A 19,202-nucleotide genomic window follows, 5' to 3' on the forward strand; every position below is an offset into this window, starting at 1 on the left:
AGTTGTTGGTTCTGAAAACTTCGATAAAGAAATGAGCAAGGATCAACAAGTTCGAGCTTGGATTCTTAACTCTATGGAGCCAAGCATTGCAGAGGTTTTCAACTACCATGAGTCTGCATATGACTTGTGGGAAGCACTAAAAGATTTATATGGAAGCATCAATAATGTTGCACGAGTGTTTCAACTTCAGAGGGACCTTTTTGAGCTTCAACAAGGTACAAACTCTTTTGTACAACACCTTGGTATTATGAGTCAAAATGGAATGAGATCGATCAACTTAGGCCTTTCTCTACTGATGGAGCTATTCTAAGAAGGAGGGCTGATGAAGACAAAGTCTTCCAACTCCTAGCTAGCCTGGGATCTGATTATGAAGACTTGAGGAGCTACCTTATGATGAGTTCTGAGTTTCCAAGTCTTAACACAGTAACTACTGCTGTTCACAGGGAAGAAACACGCAGAAAAGTCATGAATGTTGAAGTAGGGTTTACAAGCAATGATGCAAGAGCATTTGCTGCAAGCAAGCCTACTACAAATAATAGAATGTACAAAGAAAAGAGACCTGATCTAAAGTGCACACACTGTGTGTCAATTGGGAGAGCTGGCATTGGCCACCAAAAGGAAACCTGTTGGATTCTTCATCCAGAATTGAAGCCTAAGTGGCATGAAGATCACAAAGGACAAAAGGCTTTAGCACACAAGTCAATTCTGAAAGCAAATTTGAGTAGTGCCACTGAGCATATGGGTAACTATACCTCAAATCCAATCTCACTTATCAATGCCTTTGCTGAGTTTATTCAAAACAGACAAGAAGGTGTGAGAGACAGTGAGGATGCAACTACTATGCTTGGGAAATTTGCTGGTTTTCTGGAAAATTCAGACCTTGCTCCAGAAAAAGATATCCCAGGTATCATTACTGCTTTTTCTACAGCTTTAGATGTTAGTAAAAATGGTGATGTTTGGATAGTAGACTCAGGTGCCTCAGAACACATAACCAACAATTCCTCAAATCTCAGTGATTTTAAAAAACTCACTAAACCCTTTCATGTGTCAATTGCAAATGGACATTTTGTGCAAATCCGTGAAAAAGGAAAATTAAAAGTTTTTTCAAATATCATTGAGTCATATGTGTTGTTTGTTCCCTCATTCCCTTTTAAATTACTTTCTGTTGGAAAATGCACTCAGATATTAGATTGTCTAGCCATTTTCTCACCCCATAATATTATTTTCCAGGATCGTACCACAAAAACGAATATTGGTGAGGGATTCTTCCTAAATGGACTTTATTTCATCTCCATCACTCCACGTCTGTCAACATGTTTTTTAATGAACTCCAAGTCAGCATCTCAGCAACTGTTGTGGCATAATCGACTTGCTCATCCATCATTTCCAGTTTTATCAAGACTGTTTCCTCATTTTTGTAAAGTTGCTAGTGAGTGTGAAATCTGTCATATGTCCAAACAGACTAGGATTCCTTTTTCTCTTTCACACTCAAGAGCAACCATGCCTTTTGAGCTTGTTCATTCAGATGTATGGGGACCGGCCTCAGTGAATTCCTTTGATGGATATCGTTTTTATGTAACTTTCATTGATGACTTATCTCGTTCTACATTTGTGTATCTGCTAAAATACAATAGTGAAGTGTTTAAGTGCTTTCAAGATTTTCTTAATCTGGTCAAAAATCATTTTTCTTCCAAAATTTCAATTTTAAGATCTGATAATGGCACTGAGTACACTTCTAATACCATGACTAATTATCTAAGTGAACAAGGAATTATGCATCAAACTAGTTGCATTGGCACACCACAACAAAATGGAATTGCAGAAAGAAAGAATAGGGATTTATTGGAAAAAGCTAGAGCCTTACTGTTGCAGAATCAAGTTCCTAAGAGATTCTGGTCACAGGCAGTCCAAACAGCAGCGTACTTAATCAATAGGTTGCCTAGCAATGTTCTTGATTTTAAATCACCATTTGAAGTTCTTAAAGGCAGGAAGCTTGATATTAGTCATCTCAGAGTTTTTGGCTGCATCTGTTATGTGCATGTTCAGGCAGATAAAAGAGACAAATTGGATCCAAGATCAATTAAATGCATGTTTCTTGGATATTCATCTACACAAAAAGGGTATAAATGCTACAATCCTACAACTAGGAAAATCGTAGTATCTCGAGATGTTATTTTTCATGAACAACATCCTTTTTACTGTGAAAAAAGATGAACAACTTAAGGGGGAGTTTCTCACAGATTTATTTCCCTCTTCAACGTCAACTGAAACTACAGAAGATGTTGATCAATGTCCAGCCTCAGAAAAAACAGTAGAAGATGTTCATCCTGAAAATAGTGAACTGACAGTAGCTGTTGATGAAGAAAGTCATGACTCCATAAATCTTCCCACTTCTCCTAGTTTGCCTAGGAGAAATCCTCCTCGAAATAGAAATCCTCCTGAGAAGCTGCGAGATTATGTTACTTACTCCACTAGGTATCCACTAAATCTTGAGTTCACAAAATGTCCTCCAGCTCATTGTGCATTTCTCAATAAAATCCTTGCAGATCGTGAACCAAGGAGTTTCTCTGATGCAATTCAAATGCCACAGTAGCAGAAAGCTATGAATGAAGAATTACAAGCCCTTGATGATAATCAGACATGTAGCATTGTACCTCTCCCTCGTGGTCAGAAACTTGTGGGAGCAAGATGGATTTATAAGCTCAAATATAACTCTGATGGATCTCTTGAGAGACATAAAGCTCGTCTGGTCGCTAGAGGGTTTACTCAAACATTTGGCGTTGACTAGATTAGTTAATGAGAATAGATTACTCAAGCATTGATTAGTAGACTTCCTATCCAACGAATTTCGTGCCCAATTAGAATCAGAATACCCAAATGTTTGTTAGTTAATGAGAATAGATTAGTTTTCTGTGTATATGTACTAAAAACCTTGTAACAAGATTGATAACTCAATACACAGCTCAAGCTGTTTTTCTCATAATCATTTTCTTCACGAATCAAGACAACGAGGCCAACAGAAGCAACAATGCCGTCGGCAATGAGCACAACAATTGAGCCAGAGAGAGCGCCAACAAATCTGCCAACAACGTTGTCAGATGCAACAAACTGGAGATCAGCAACAGTGCCAGATAATCAAGACAACGAGGCCAACAGAAGCAACAGTGCCGTCGGCAATGCGCACAACAATTGAGCCAGAGAGAGCGCCAACAAATCTGCCAACAACGTTGTCAGATGCAACAAACTGGAGATCAGCAACAGTGCCAGATAAGGTGCCAGCAACAACTTGAGCAGGGTCAGCTCCAGAACTACCATCAAAGTCGGGGTCAGAGCCAAATGAACAACCCTTACTACTTTCCCTCGGACATGTTTCAGCAAAAGTTCAGGTCTGAAGAAGGTGGGATGTATGTTCGTGAGAGGTTCACTGAGAATCACAATATGCTTCTTCGTGGCATTAGGAACTACCGATTAGCCATCTTTGAGGCCAGCCCAACACTTTTGTCCTCCCACATCATTGTGATGCTGAATCTCTTTACGTAGTTATCAATGGTGAGTGAAGAACTTCCTCTGTTATCGATTGACTCATTCAAAAATAACATAAACCTACATCATTAACTGTTTTGTAAATTTGGTACTACAGGACGTTGCACCTGCACAATGATGATGCAAGACAACAAAGACTCATATAACTTGGAAATGGGTGATGTCCTCAGAGTTCCTGCAGGGGCTATGGTCTACATCGTTAACAACGAGAATGATCAGACCCTAAGAATTGCAAAGCTCATTTAGCCAGTCAACACTCCTGGATCATTTGAGGTAATAGTTGAAATGTATATTGATTGATAACTTCTTACACTGAAATGTCTTATAAATAGTCTAATAAGAGTACATTATATTCCTACCACAAATCACTGCTTAATTGGCTCCCCTTGAATCTTGTCCTAATTTGTTTCATTACTCATGTTAACATTCTTTCTCAAGTTGGCGCATACACATCAATCATGCCCAACTTACTAAGTGAGTCATAAAAGACTTTCTTATACACTCATTTTGTGAGCATATTGGCAACTTACTCTTCTGTAGGAACAAAAGGAAAACTAATTATTTTCGCGTCTATCTTCTCCTTTATAAAGTGACGATCAACCTCTACATGTTTTGTACGATCATGTTGCACAGGATACCGTGAAATATTAATAGTTGCTTTGTTGTCACAGTACAGCTGCATAGCACACTTAGGCTTAATACTCAAATCTTGTAGCAAATTTCTAAGCCATAACAATTCGCACACTCCCTGAGTCATACCTCTGTACTTTGCTTCAGCACTAGATCGAGCTACTACTTTTTATTTCTTACTCTTCTACGTAACAAGATTGCCTCAAACAAAAGTAAAGTACCCTGATATGGATCTCTGATTTGTAATATTTCCAGTCCAGTCTGCATCTGTGAAGCCACATACCTCAAGGATATTATTGTGATTAGAAAACATTACTCCTCTCCCTGGAGCTGACTTCAAGTACCTCAAAATCCTTACAACAGCATCTATGTGGTCAACACTGGGATTATGCATGAACTGACTCACTACACTTACTGCATACGCAACATCTGGTCTGGTATGTGATAAATAAATCAAGCATCTAACTAGCCTTTGATAATGAGTTTTTTCAGTAGGCACTTGATCTAGATACTCTGCTAACCGATGGTTCTGCTCAATAGGAGTATCAATGGGAGTGCAATCCAACATACATGTCTCTGTTAGTAGATCAAGGATGTACTTCCTCTGACACATATAGATACCATCACTTCTCCGGGCTACCTCAATGTCCAATAAGTACTTGAGTGTACTTAGTTATTCCATCTCAAACTCTATGGCTAGCTGTTTCTGTAATCTATTCACCTCAACAATATCATTCCCATTTTCCCAGTAACTATCATATCATCAATATATATAATTAGGGATGTTACCTTCCCTTGTTGATGTCTGAGAAATAATGCGTGATCTGAATTACTCTGTCTATAGCTAATTTTCCTCATGAATTGTGAGAATCTTCCAAACCAAGCACGATGTGATTGTTTAAGACCATACAAAGACTTTCTCAATATGCATACAAAGTTATTAACCAAAACAAATTAATAAATGGGTCCTTAATAAATTAAAAAGATAATTATTATAATAATAATTAAAAAAACTAACGTAGTAACCAATCTTCTCTCTCCTTTCTCCCCGACCTGAACAGTACTCTCTGCACCCCATCATTGACCAACATTAGCATCACCACTGCTGCCATATGCCACCGTTCTAATCCTTTGAGCGAGACGCTCACACTCGTTGTTGAAATTACATGGCCCAGGAAACATCTCCGACTTCGCCATACTTCTCACAGGCGTGATTCCAAATGAGTTCGTTGGCGGCTTCGATTTTGTGGTTGAGTTCGATCTGATGGTGAGGAGGCTACAGTAGTGCTGGAGTGGAGGACGGTTGGAAATTGGGAAGTCTGGGAGGTCTGGAGGGGTTGGAGAACGTCGGTGTTGTTGAAAGACAGAAGCGGAAAGTCGAATAAACCACCGAGCATAACCAAACCCCAAAGGCCAACTGACGCCAAATTCAGCCCTAGAGAACCACGAAATCGGATCTTCTGGATGTAGGCCAAGGGGAAATGGTGGTTCTTGTTGTAGTATTGAAAGGATTATTCATTATTCAAACAAAGCAATCATAAATGAGAAAGAAGGAAGAAAGAGAGGGTGGAACATGTTTAGTGATCAACACACAACAGTCCCAGTAGCACCAAAAGCCCATGATTCAATTTTCTATCTGTGCATATTCATGGCTCATGTATGGAATAAGCTCTCCTCTAACCTAGCTTCTCATCGACTATTTGTTATTGATCTAAATGAATACATTATGCTATCTTTGTTTATCTTTATTCGTGTTGTTTAATAATCATCACAATCTAGCTATAAACATGTGAAATCCACTTGGGTCATATATGGGTGTTCATATATTTATGGTATGTCTCATCATGTTATCTCGAGGATTTAAAAACAAAGAAAAGAAGACAATTACTCTTTTCAAGCAATTTTCTATTAGAAAACATCGATCATATTAACCGATAGGTGGTCTCAAACAGCGAAAGTAAAAGCTCCAGCCATAGTCATCACCGATAAATCCAAAAACCTTGCCAAGAGCACAATAACGGAGAGGAAATTAGATTGAGAAAGTACATTTATGATCATTGAAGCAGAGAAAGTGATTTGTCAGCCCAGTTCCTCTTCTTCTTCCGACGTTTCATCTTTGGAATAAGAGCACAATCTGTGAAAATCTCATGGGTTGCCGTTGTAAGGGTTTGGTATTTATACCAAGCACCCTAGAATTCTACAAAATTAAGCAAATAGTAGACTCCTTGGAAATCTATTAACTATTGAATACCCTAAGAATTTGTGACAATTTAAAGTCTTGATTGAATACCAATAGATTTTTAAGGACTTAAAAAAATCTTAATTGAATATCTATAGAGTTCTAAAATACAAAGAAATCATATTGGAGGATCTTAGTTGAATTCTAAAACTCTAAATAACCACGATTAAAAAAAAAATTAGATCATAGCAAAAAAAAAACTAAGAGATCCTCCTAAATTTAAAACAGAGTGTTTTGATTTTTAATTTTTTTCATTTCAAACCCAAACTAGACATAAGCTATTTTGGTAAACCACGTTTAGTGGTCATTGATATCTCATTTGCTCTTAATAATTAAAACGTAAACATACTCAGTCTCATACTGCCATACACACCAAAGGAAGAAACAAGAAATTAGTCAAAATACTGCCGTTTCAACTAGAGAGCAATCTCTTAAAGATATAAAAATGTAAGATTCATATCAATCCAAAAAAGGTAAGGTATATATGTCGAAAAAAAAATTCTCCCATAAACAACATTTACATACATATTTTATCTTATAAATATTTAATTTCTTTTACACCATACCTTATATATGTATATGTATATATATATTACCATCCATATATCTTTTGAATTATGTATATTAATCATCTTATTACATATGTATATATCTTACCTTTGTTGTCAAACAGTAAGAAATGTGATCGAGTATATAATCCAACATTTCATAAGCTCTCTTCACATAAGTTTCCTCTATCTTTTTCTTCGTTGTCAGAAAGAATTAACATGGGCAACCCTTGTGCTTCTTATTGCTTTCTCCTATTAGTCCTTATTGCGTTCAACTCAGGTTTGTTCATGATTTTATTACATCTTCCCTTCAATTTTGAGTAATTGATATTTCAATTATTTTCACTTCTTTTATTTCTTTTGGTGACTACAAGCTGAGTGGAATGTAATGACATTCGACCTCAAAAATTCTCAAGTGAATTTTACAATATAAAGAATGCATATATATTCAATCAATATAGTAAATTTTGCTTAGTTTACATATAAATTATGTTCTTATATTTTCTCTCAATCATTTTTCTTGTCATAGTGAGGCCAATGATACAAAGCGTGGCTGCCAATGATTGTCACTTGGCTGTAATTGGCGGTGGTTGTCCCAATAATGAGACGTGTCGTGTGACATGTGGTGGTTGCTATCGTGGCGTTGGGAAGATTTTATCACGTTGCGAAATTTCTGGTTCACCGATTCCGGTTACACAATGTGTTTGTTATATGACTGGTGGTGCCCCTTGTAGTCCTACGGGTCTACCAAAGTGTCCTGATTGGCCTCGAACTTCAACCTTCAAGATAAACAACACTATTGTTTAAAACTAGCTTGCAGAATATTGATTTGAAGTATGAAGCACACTATTTTTTTGCTAATTTTTAGTAAAAAAAATGTGCTACTGTATGGAGAACAAAGCTAAAATAATATAATAATTTTTTACGGAAGATTATGTCAATTTCTTTATTTTTAGAATTTGATTGTATATTTATTTCAGGTTATTATAATAATTGAAAATAATCAATTAGTTACCTTACTAGAGAAATACAAATTTTTTTTAATGAATTTGTAAATAATTGAGTTACTAATTCCTCCCGCCACTAATGGTCAGACTCAACTTAATGATCCACGGGTAGATAGTGGCTAAGCCCCCTTAAGTCCTAACTAATTTCTGACCAGACCTATCTCATTCTTCTTCTCATTTTTTTGAATGAGAATTTCATTGAAACTAATTAATTAGTGATTACAATCCCTTAAGATGATATCCGGACAATCTCGTGAGCAGATACAAGATACAACTTAGAACTAGCTATACTATACCAATAAGTTGTCCATGTACAATAGAACACTGCAAGCTAACAAAAGTTGAGAGTTGATTCATCGCGTCCTGAATTATTGTCATGAGCTTGAGATTTGTGAACCAACCATCAAATTCTGCAATATGGGCATGGAGGAGATCGGCAAACCAAACACCACTAAACTTATCTCAACCGGAAACACACTCATGCTCGCTTAGCACACAATTGTTTATTACCCATACTATGCGTATTGAGAATCTTTTATAGGATATAGAAACGATCAATCCATCCAAATTAGAGAACAACATACCTAAAAAAAGGATCGCTGCAAAACTGAGCAAAATCTCAAGCACAACACCTCCTGAAAATCTTTGAAGAAATTAAAACCCAGATCGACTCTAACATAGACTGAAGGTAGAGATCCTTGTTTTTGATCTGGATACCCAAGATCTTTGTCTGTGACCAAACCACCAACTAACGTCAACGTGAAGACATCAGCTTTCCTTACACTCCCTGGTAAAGGGCGCATGTCGACCTTCTTCTTCTCTTCGCCTAGAGCAAAAGAAGTTGCTAGTTTGGTAGCCATGACATTGATTAAAGTCATGGTGGTGATGGTCGGTTACATGCTAGGGCTCATCAACGGGCTGGGGCCGGGCCTTAATAAATTTCTATGAGTAGCGGATCCGGGGCCTTAATAAATTTAAATAAATAGTGGGCCGGGTCGGGTATTTTCACAAATACGAAGATCCAAACATACCCACCTAAAGCGGGTCTTGCGGACTTTTGCGTGACGGGCCTTGCGGGCTTATATTAGAAAAAATATAATACTCTAATTTAAGAGTTTGAAACAATAAAAGAATTATTAGAAAACATTCTAAAAAAAAGTCACAAATAAATTATAGTTTCGAAATAATATCGATCGACACTAATAGATGTGATCGATATATATATATATATATATATATATATATTTAGGGACCCTGTAAAAATTTCATCTAATTAAGACCTCGTTTAACCGTCGGAATTTTCGGTCAATAAAAAAACGGCGTTTTCACATGATAAAACCTCATTGACCGGGGTTTTGCCAAATGAATTTTCTCGTTATGACCACGCACGATTGGTGACAAAAATTAGGTGATTTCAAATATGTAAACATCTTTCTGCATTTGCATCTTGGTAATGGGTTCCCCCTTAGGGCATATTAGTGTTGTTTTTTGTTTGCCGGGAATTCTGACGGTCAAACGAGGTCCGAATTGGATGAAATTTTAAAATGATCATTCAATATATTAGGGGTGGGCACGGGACAGGATGGGACGGGACGGGGCTCATCCCACATCCCGTCCCACTCTTTTGAATCGGGACGGGACGAGGGTTTTTAAGAATGCATCCCACTCGGGATTAATCCCGGTTGGGACGGGATGGGATCGGGACGGGACGGGACAAATCCCACATTCATATGAAGTTAAATAAAAACCTATATTTTTACTTTTTCATTAACAAAGTAACATTCAATAATGAAAATTTAACAAAAAAATGCATATTATGTTCAAAATATTATAATTTATCATTATTATTTGAGTTGATATAATTTTGGAGTTATTAAGAACATAAATTAGTTTCATTTTGATACAAATATATAAGAATTTTTAAGTTTTCATTAAAGGTGGGACGAGACGGGATGAAGCGGGATATAAATTATTCGTCCCACGTCCCATCCCACTATTATGAAACGGGACGGGATCGGGACGGGACGAATGTTTTTAGACCTCCGTCTCGTCTCGTCCCGTCCCTATGAATTTCGGGACGGGATCGGGATTTCCGTTTTTTATGCCCACCCCTACAATATATATATACTAATCACATCGGATGATGTCGATGGATTCCGAAAAGTTTTGTTTATATAGTCGCTTCATAATGTGATGGTTTTATTATAAACCTAATATAAAGATTATAATACCTTAGTGGACACTTCGCCGATCGACTAACTCCAATTCAAAATATGGTCGATCGACACCAGTAGATGTGATCGGTATATATATTTAGGGAACCCGTAACAATTTCGTCCGTTTTGGACATGATTTGACCGTTCGTACCAACAGTCAACTAAAAAAGAGGCGTTTTGACATATTGAAACCCCATTGACCGGGGCTTTGCCAAATAGATTTCTTCAGTGCGACCGCCCAAGATAGGTAATAAAAATTAGGTGATTTCAGATATGCAAACGGATTTTGGCGATCGCATATTTGTAATAGGTCATCCCTTCGAGTATATTAGTGGTGTTTTCGATTTACCGAAAATTCTGACGGTCAAACGAGGTCCGAATTGGATGAAATTTTAAAATGATCACTAAATATATATACTGATTACATCGGATGATGTTGATCGATTCCGAGAAGTTTACTTCATATAGTCACTTCATAATGTGATAGTTTTATTATAAACCTAAAATAAAGGTTATAATACATAAGTAGACACTTCGGCAATCGACAACTACAGTTCGAAATATAGTCGATTGACAACAGTAGATGTGATCAGTATATATTTTTAGGGAACCCGTAAAAATTTCGTCCGTTTTGGACATGATTTGACCGTTCGTACCAACAGTCAACTAAAAAAGAGGCGTTTTGACATATTGAAACCCCATTGACCGGGGCTTTGCCAAATAGATTTCTTCAGTTCGACCACGCACGATAGGTAACAAAAATTAGGTGATTTCAGATATGCAAACGGCTTTCGGCATTCACATATTTGTATAGGTCCTCCCTTATGGCATATTAGTGGTGTTTTCGATTTATCGAAAATTCTGACGATTAAACGAACTTCGAATTGGATGAAATTTTTACAGGGTCACTAAATATATATACCAATCACATCGACTAGTGTCGATCGATCCCGAGAAGTTTCTTTCATATAGTCGCTTCATAATGCAATAGTTTTATTATAAACCTAATATAAAGGTTATGATACATTAGTGGACGCTTCGGCGATCAATAACTCCAGTTTGAAATATGGTCAACTGACACCAGCAGATGTGATCCGTATATATATTTAGGGAACCCGTAAAAATTTAATTACTTAGCATGTCATTAAATCGTGATGCTATGATTTAAATTTTTAAGCATTATATATTTATACATGGTCATTGGCATATATCATGAATACGATAATTGCCTAAGTTTTGTAAATTACTTAACCATGTTAAATGATATGCTCTATTTGTTGCATATGCTATGTTTATATAGTTTTTATAATTATGTTATTTAGCATATTATATGAGCATTGCCATGAGAATTTTATAATTCAAAAACAAAGAGAGGACAAACATATTCTTGTCATAAAGTATGTTCATGAAACATCGAAAAATATGACCATCGCAAATTCTTGGCCTTGCAATCCAATTTGTATTTTTTAGACATAAATTTTTACTGTGATAATGTAACTTCACAAAGCTCCAAAGTGATCATAATGTATTTTGGTATGTTTAATTTTTGTGTAAGTCTATTTAGAATTTTAGACTACGAAATTAATAAGTCTCGTACTCTATCTACAATTGGTTAAACCAACACAACATATATTAGACTCTAAAGAATTTGAGTATCAACCTTCCCCATAAGCTAACCAAGGCTCAACCATGATCAAATTATGCAAACATGTCTTCCTGCACGTCGCTTGGAAGCATAATTAAAATCTTGAATGACATAGAAATGTCTCTTAGAACAAAGAAATTTTTTCAGAATGAATTATGGATAATAAAGAAGTAATAACCCTAGAGCAAATGGCAAATATTATTAACATGTAGGTTCATACAAACCGATCAATGACAATTGATAACAATTTACCGTTTGAAAAATACATAGGAGATATGATATGAGCAATGGAATATCCTCTTACAAAACGAGTATAGAATAATGAGAGTACGATAATTTGAAAAAGTATATTCAATATCAAACTACGAGGAGAAAGCTCCACAATTTTAAGAGCGACACAAATCTAGGTCAATTCAAAATGTTTCAGATTTCGATTACAATCTGCCACTAATTTTCTAAGATATAATTGTAATGACTATTATATATGCCTAAAATTTCATTAACCTTCAGTATTGAAGTACCTTTGGATTAGACAAGACCTTTATGCAATCGTTGACATACAACCAAAGTTATGAATTTTCTCAATGAATTGAGAATATTCGAATATTAATATACATGTTTCGATTTTTAATATTTTGACTTTGCGAAGTACCGCATAAAGTAAGGCAACTTCACAAAATATTAGTAAGACATGAATAACTGAATGCAAAGAAATGCATCATGCGATTTCCACAATAGTAGTAATGAAGAATAATAGCATTATATTCGTGGATATAAATACTAATATCAGTAATAATCGCTAATATATAATGCTTCGGGATTCAAATGTACATGCATTATGAGATTAAGATATTGTTTTACGATTCTATCAAATTACTCTAAAGAATTTGGGTTTATATTCAATTTTCATGTCTTAACTATATACTTCATTGACACTTTATGTAACAAGAGCTAGCATGAGATAATCGAACCCTCATACGTTTTAAATATTTATATCAATGACTTTTTAATATGAAATGAATAAGTGAGATTACAGTTTACTTCCTTTGCACTATCTCTAATGACTGCGAATGTAACCTAGTATTAGAGAAGTTCATAAGTCCATTTAGCAAGTATATAAGAAATTGCTTAATGAATCCAAATACGTCAAAAGAAATTGACTTTCGGGATTTTGACATATTTGGGCTTTGACACGATTTACTGAGATACACAAGTCGTGATATATGTGTCTATATATTAGAGGAGTTACATCAGGACACTCATATTTTTGGATAAATAGAAGCAAGAACAAAAGAAACATAGAACTGTGAAAATCCTTATAATATAATTTTATGGAGGAATTGAAGATGTAATTTCATTCTCATATTTCGTCACTCCCTAAGACGGAACCTTGAAATGTTTGATGCATATGTATATGTACTAACACAATATTATGCTTCTTCAATCCACTGTGATTAGGTATGTAAAGCTAAACATTCAAATCTTATCGATCTCTTAAAAAATTTAGATTAAGATCATCCTATGCAAATGACATGTATTCTCACTTTGTTCAAAGATTGAATCCAACAAAAATTATGTGGATTAATTCAACCAACTTGCTGACATTTTAAATAATTTATGGTGTTGGTTGATGTGTCGACACGCTGGTCACGTGTCATCACACAATTCACTACTAAAACTAATGTTATTTATGCTAGTTACAAACTCACTTGGTCTCACAGAAAATGACTAAAGTACTAGTCTTGATATTGATAAATGGTAATGCACACCAATCTTTCTGTTTAGGGTCATGTAATTTTTGCATAAACAACTTATTACTCACTAGTTCTTGGCTATCATCTTAATCATTGTCAAAGAAATTACAATCCAAAATATCGAAGGATCGAAATACTTGAGCACGCCAGGATTGACACGGATCTACGATCTTTGAGCTCCACTAGATTAACCTACATGCCAAATTGTGACGCCACATCGCATAATGGTGAAGCCAATTACTCTGAATAAATGTTCTTATTGGAGACGAGCATCCAGATAGTCCGCTATATTAGAACTTTGACAAGCGATCTCTTTTTCCGCTAGATATGTGGAATATCACTTTGATGAGACAATCTTCCCGTCGTTAGGGGGAGATAAGAACAAAGAATGTTCAAGTGGAACGACTTGAATTGTCGTGGTTTGTACCCAATGTGTCTCATCTTGATCCCCACTATTGCACAAAGTGATGTGATCACATGTATTAGCTGCAAATATGCTTGGACGGTTTAATGTCCTAAGAAGAGGATATGACGCCACCCAAAATGAATTTGGCATTGTGTTGCCGCCATAGGTGGTGGCATGTTGACACCATAAAGTGGCATAAATGGTGTCATAGGCCGTGGCTCTCCAAGGAAGAGGGGGAGACCACCTTATGTTCAATATAAACTCGATTAAAGGAAGAAAGTGAGTTTGGTACAATTGAATCCATTGATCCATAATCTCAAATCGGCCTCATGAGAATTCCTGGATTTGGTTATCACTGGGGGACGCCTCAGATGTTAGAACAAATCCTTGAATATATAGAGATCTCTACAAATACAAACCACATGAGGATGTAGGATATTAAGTCTTGATATCGAACCATACGTCGTTGAGAAGTAGTAATTTTGGCCCAATGGAAAGAAGCGATCCAGCATGAACTAAAGTTCACTAACAAAGATATAGGTATTTGGGCAGGTGAAGCCGACACCGCAAGTATAAACCCTATCATATATCTTTGATATGATGCGTATGAGAATTAAGAGTATAGACTGACCTTATGGAGCAAGGTCTCTCACTAAACGCACTGGAATCGACTACGAGAAAATATTCTTTTGTAATGGACCATAAAGAGATATTCTCGTAATGGATGTCATTGCACTCCACTACCTTATCAGTTTGGTAGTTTCCGAAAAATTGACAAATGCAGCTTATGAATGGTGAAATAAGGTATCTCTATGGGGATCGAAATTAAGAGATATACATGAAAGTCATAGAATAGACTTTATCCACCCAAGAAATGACTCTAGATCACGTAGCGTTACAAAATGAATTGAAACGTTCACGAAGTAAGATACTTTATTATGAATATGGATCAGATGTGTTATGTCATTACGTATTCAATATGGATTTACAGAGTCTTTTGATGAACTAAAAAGATGTCGTCATTACAAATCCTAAGTCGAGAATGAAAAAGATCTTTGGGAAGACATAGACTCGAAATGGATCTCGAGGACAGTAATATTGATGATTAACCATATGTTAAAATTTCGAGTATGAAACTCAAATTTCGAAGTCATGAAAAACTCTAAAACAATCTCAATAAATCGAAATCATTTTAATGTCACAGCGGATCATTACTGAGTTCATAGTATAACTTAGTCAAATTTATTATTACAAACCAAATTTATAATTCAACATTATATCAAATGGAAATGTAAAAATCCTCTCAAATTCTCACCACAAGATAGAATAAAACAACTTCCAGTCTTAAGAGTTGTCCGTCGATTTCCGCTAATCCACACCTGCGGAATTATCCCCTACACCATCGAATAGGTGCACCGGGTAAACACAAACCCGGTAAGCTTTGCAGCTCATATGAGTAAAACAACAATATAACTCGCATAAGAATATATACGAAAATCCACAAAGCATCAATAATAAATGCACTCATGAGTCATTGGACGACCCATCTGGTTGTCCAATATTGACAGAAAACATATATGCTCATGAGAAATCGGGCAATCCCTCTGTTTACCCAAATGCATTTATAATACGGGTACTCATGAGCGCTGGTACACCTCTGTTACCCCTCATGTTAGTACGACGCCCGATATTGGGCAACCTCTCGCCACCCAATATCTAAAAATATGGGTACTCATGAGCGATGACACACCTCTGTTACCCCTCATGTTAGTACCTCGGCAGACAGACTAGCGCTCTAACTGAATCGTAACTGTCGCCCGGCCAAGGCTAGGTTCCGACATGCCAACACGTCCGAAGACAGGTCCACATACCACAAAAACGTTTTAACATCACTCACGTTAAAACCACGTACAAACAATCATCACATGATATTGTACAAATCAAATCGACATGCTCAAATAAATAATCATCAACGCTAAAATGAACTCATTCGCAAACGGAAATTATGACAGTATATAATATAGCAAACCATATATATGTATCTATTTTACCAATTATACACATACACAATCCACTATATCATATACATATCATAGTTCATTCTTTTTATTTAAGCGTAATCATGAATCTCCGTAAGGGTAGATTCGTCACTGTGAGATTTTACTCACCTTATACTCTTGAGCGTAATTTCCACGATTCCAAACTCGAATCATTTACTTGTTGTGTCGATCATCTATAATAGATAAGAAGTGAATTTAGATGCGTTATGTAAAACCTCAAATGCCAAAACAGTAATAATGTTTTACTGTTTAGTAATTTCTGGGTTTTTAACGAAATTAATGTTCACGTAATTACTATTCACGTATTACTGTATAAATACATATTAATTACATATTCTTGTACAAGTACATACTATTTACGTATTCTTATACGTCCATGTATTATTCAATCGTAAATACTGTCTCAGTAAATAATAATTACCGATTTACCCTTCAGAAATTATTTTTACGATTACTGTACGTAAAATAATTTTACATTCACCGTATGTAAAATAAATTTATATTTACTGTACGTAAATTATTTTTTACATTCACCGTACGTAAAAATAATTTTTTAAAAAATTACTATTTGAAATCACGGTTCACGTGCCACCTCCGGCAACAGCGCGTGGCGCTCACGTGCCGCCCACAATGGCAGCGCGTGGGGCCCACGCGCCTCTCCTGAAATCGGCGGCGAGCTCCGCCGCCCCCAAACCCCTCCATTTCCTCTCCTCTTCCCCTCCACGGCCCAAGGCCGCCCAATGCACTTCTCACCTCCCCTCACGCGCCGCCCTAGGCGGCGGTACCTCCCTCCTCTCCTCCTCCTCCGATCTTCCCCAAAATCCAACCAAAAAAACCACAAACAATCACAATAATCACACTAAGCTAACCCTCAGTTTGATCGGACCTTGGTACCGTCGGATCATCGCCGGAGAATCTCGAGATGCCGGTGGATTCGAAGTTGAGCAGCGGCGGTGAGAAACGCGAATTCGATCGCCGATCTTGTCGCAGGTGGCACCGGGGCGAGGAGAGGTGATGGTGGTGTGGTCTCCGTGCCCTGGTTTCGCCGGTGACGATGTTAGGACGGCGGAGGTAGACACGCGAGCCTCGGGTTGTCGCGAGAGGCTTACGGCAGTGAGGAACGCACGCGTCGAGCTCGGGGTTGATGGTGGAGGGCCGTGCGATGCTTCTGGGCTAGGCGGTAAGGGCCATGGTGGGCTGGTCGGCGAGATCGCTGGCGAAGTTTCTGAGGGAGGGAGGGAGAGAGCGAGAGAGAAGAGAGAGAAAGGGGAGGGAGGCGGATGAAGGGTTTCCGAAAATGGAAACCCTACTTCTAAAAATTTCTTTTTTATACCCACTTCCTAAATCGGAAACTAACTTCCGTTGTTAATAACTTTCACGTACGACGTCCGATTATAACGCGTGATATGTCCACAAATTCGTATTGATGAGCTCTACAACTTTCATGAAGGAAGTTTTCACAAACAAGCGACGGAGTAAAAGTCGATTCTCGCGTCGTGGAAACGTAACGTTTTTCTAAATAAGATTTCCGACGACGGTTCCGTTTTCGATTTGACAACGTCGCGAAGCGAAACATTACGGTTTATTAATAGTACAATGTTTATTAATTTCTATAAAATCAAATAAATCGATCCCGAAAAATCGGGTCATTACACCATCAATCGGGTTTAAAAGCACTCTAAAGGTTAAAAGTGAGACTTCCATAACTCCCATGATCAGTCGAAGTCTTTAAAGATATATATGTTTTTGTCTAATTAAAAGATGACGAATAAGTGTTGAGAAATGAGATTCCTTATATAAGTGCAAAGACGCATTATTGCATTTAACACAATATGCAAGACTTGACCTCTCATTCGTTGTATAGCTTTACGTCCACACAACAACAATACCTAAAAGTTTAGACTTATTTAGTCCCTATACAGAAAAGACAAAACGACATGGTAATGATGAACACTATCTACGTTGTCGCCAGATGTGCTTAAAGTAAATATGCAAAGGTTATCAAAGCTCCCACGATTAATGTAAAGATCATGGGGAGGTGCAGACATCAGGGGGAGTCTAGCACATATATTTTAATCTCAAATGTAATAGGTGTGTTGTGCTCTTTTCCCCTTCGACCAAGGTTTTATTTTCTCCCATTGGGTTTTGTTACTTGGTAAGGGTTTTAATGAGGCAACACCTTATGCACCATTATATCTTCAACTCGGCACAAGAGGGAGTGTTGAAGGAAAAACATCATTAGTGTGCTTTCGTTAAAGCAAATAAAGGAATGAGTTAATGACGTTTATGGTCAACGGATGTAACGGATCAATCACTATTATGTAGCCTTAATTACCATTGTAATTACCATTTATTTCTATTGTAATCTTGACCCCTATATAAAGGAGATTTATCAATGAAATGAGGAGATCATTCTATTTTCGCTACAACATAACATTCTTTGTATCCTCATTTCTTTTCCCTTATTTATTTATGTAGTAAGATTTATATAACAAACTTATCTATACTCAATGGTCTAAATAGCGGTTATCCGCATCGTATCGGTTTTGTAAAATAAGGATATAACGGAGATATATCAGATTTATCGTTTTGCTAGTTTTTAATTAAATTTAATGTATTTATTAACATATACTTCAAAATATAACAAATAAACTTGAGAAATTAAAACTTATAGCTCAAAATGTATCCAATAAACTTCATAAAAGAAAAAAATTTGATTATTTTGACAAATAAAATACATAAATAAATTTAATCAATAAAAATAGGTGTCTAAAGGATAAATTGAGGTGATCATTCATCATAAACTCTCTTGTAATCGAATGCTATCGACGACACTTTTCTTTAATTTTTTTTCCAAATGACATGGTTTTTTATTTTTTTTAAAGTACCAATATATCGTATCGTTTTATAAAAATCAAAGATATATTGGGGATATATCACCGATATATCCTGATATTTAGAACATTGTCTATACTCTAAGAACCAGGACCCACTTTGTCAATCAAAAGGTGTGTAAAATCATGATCTAGCCCTTACACAATAGATTATATTAAAATATATTTTAATACACATAGGATAATGATATAAAAACAAATTCTAAATTTTGCCTCGTAAAATCTCTTTATACTCTCCACTTCCCACTCTCACATTTTTT

This window comes from Argentina anserina, chromosome 4 (assembly GCF_933775445.1).
Source record: "Argentina anserina chromosome 4, drPotAnse1.1, whole genome shotgun sequence".
Taxonomy (NCBI): domain Eukaryota; kingdom Viridiplantae; phylum Streptophyta; class Magnoliopsida; order Rosales; family Rosaceae; genus Argentina; species Argentina anserina.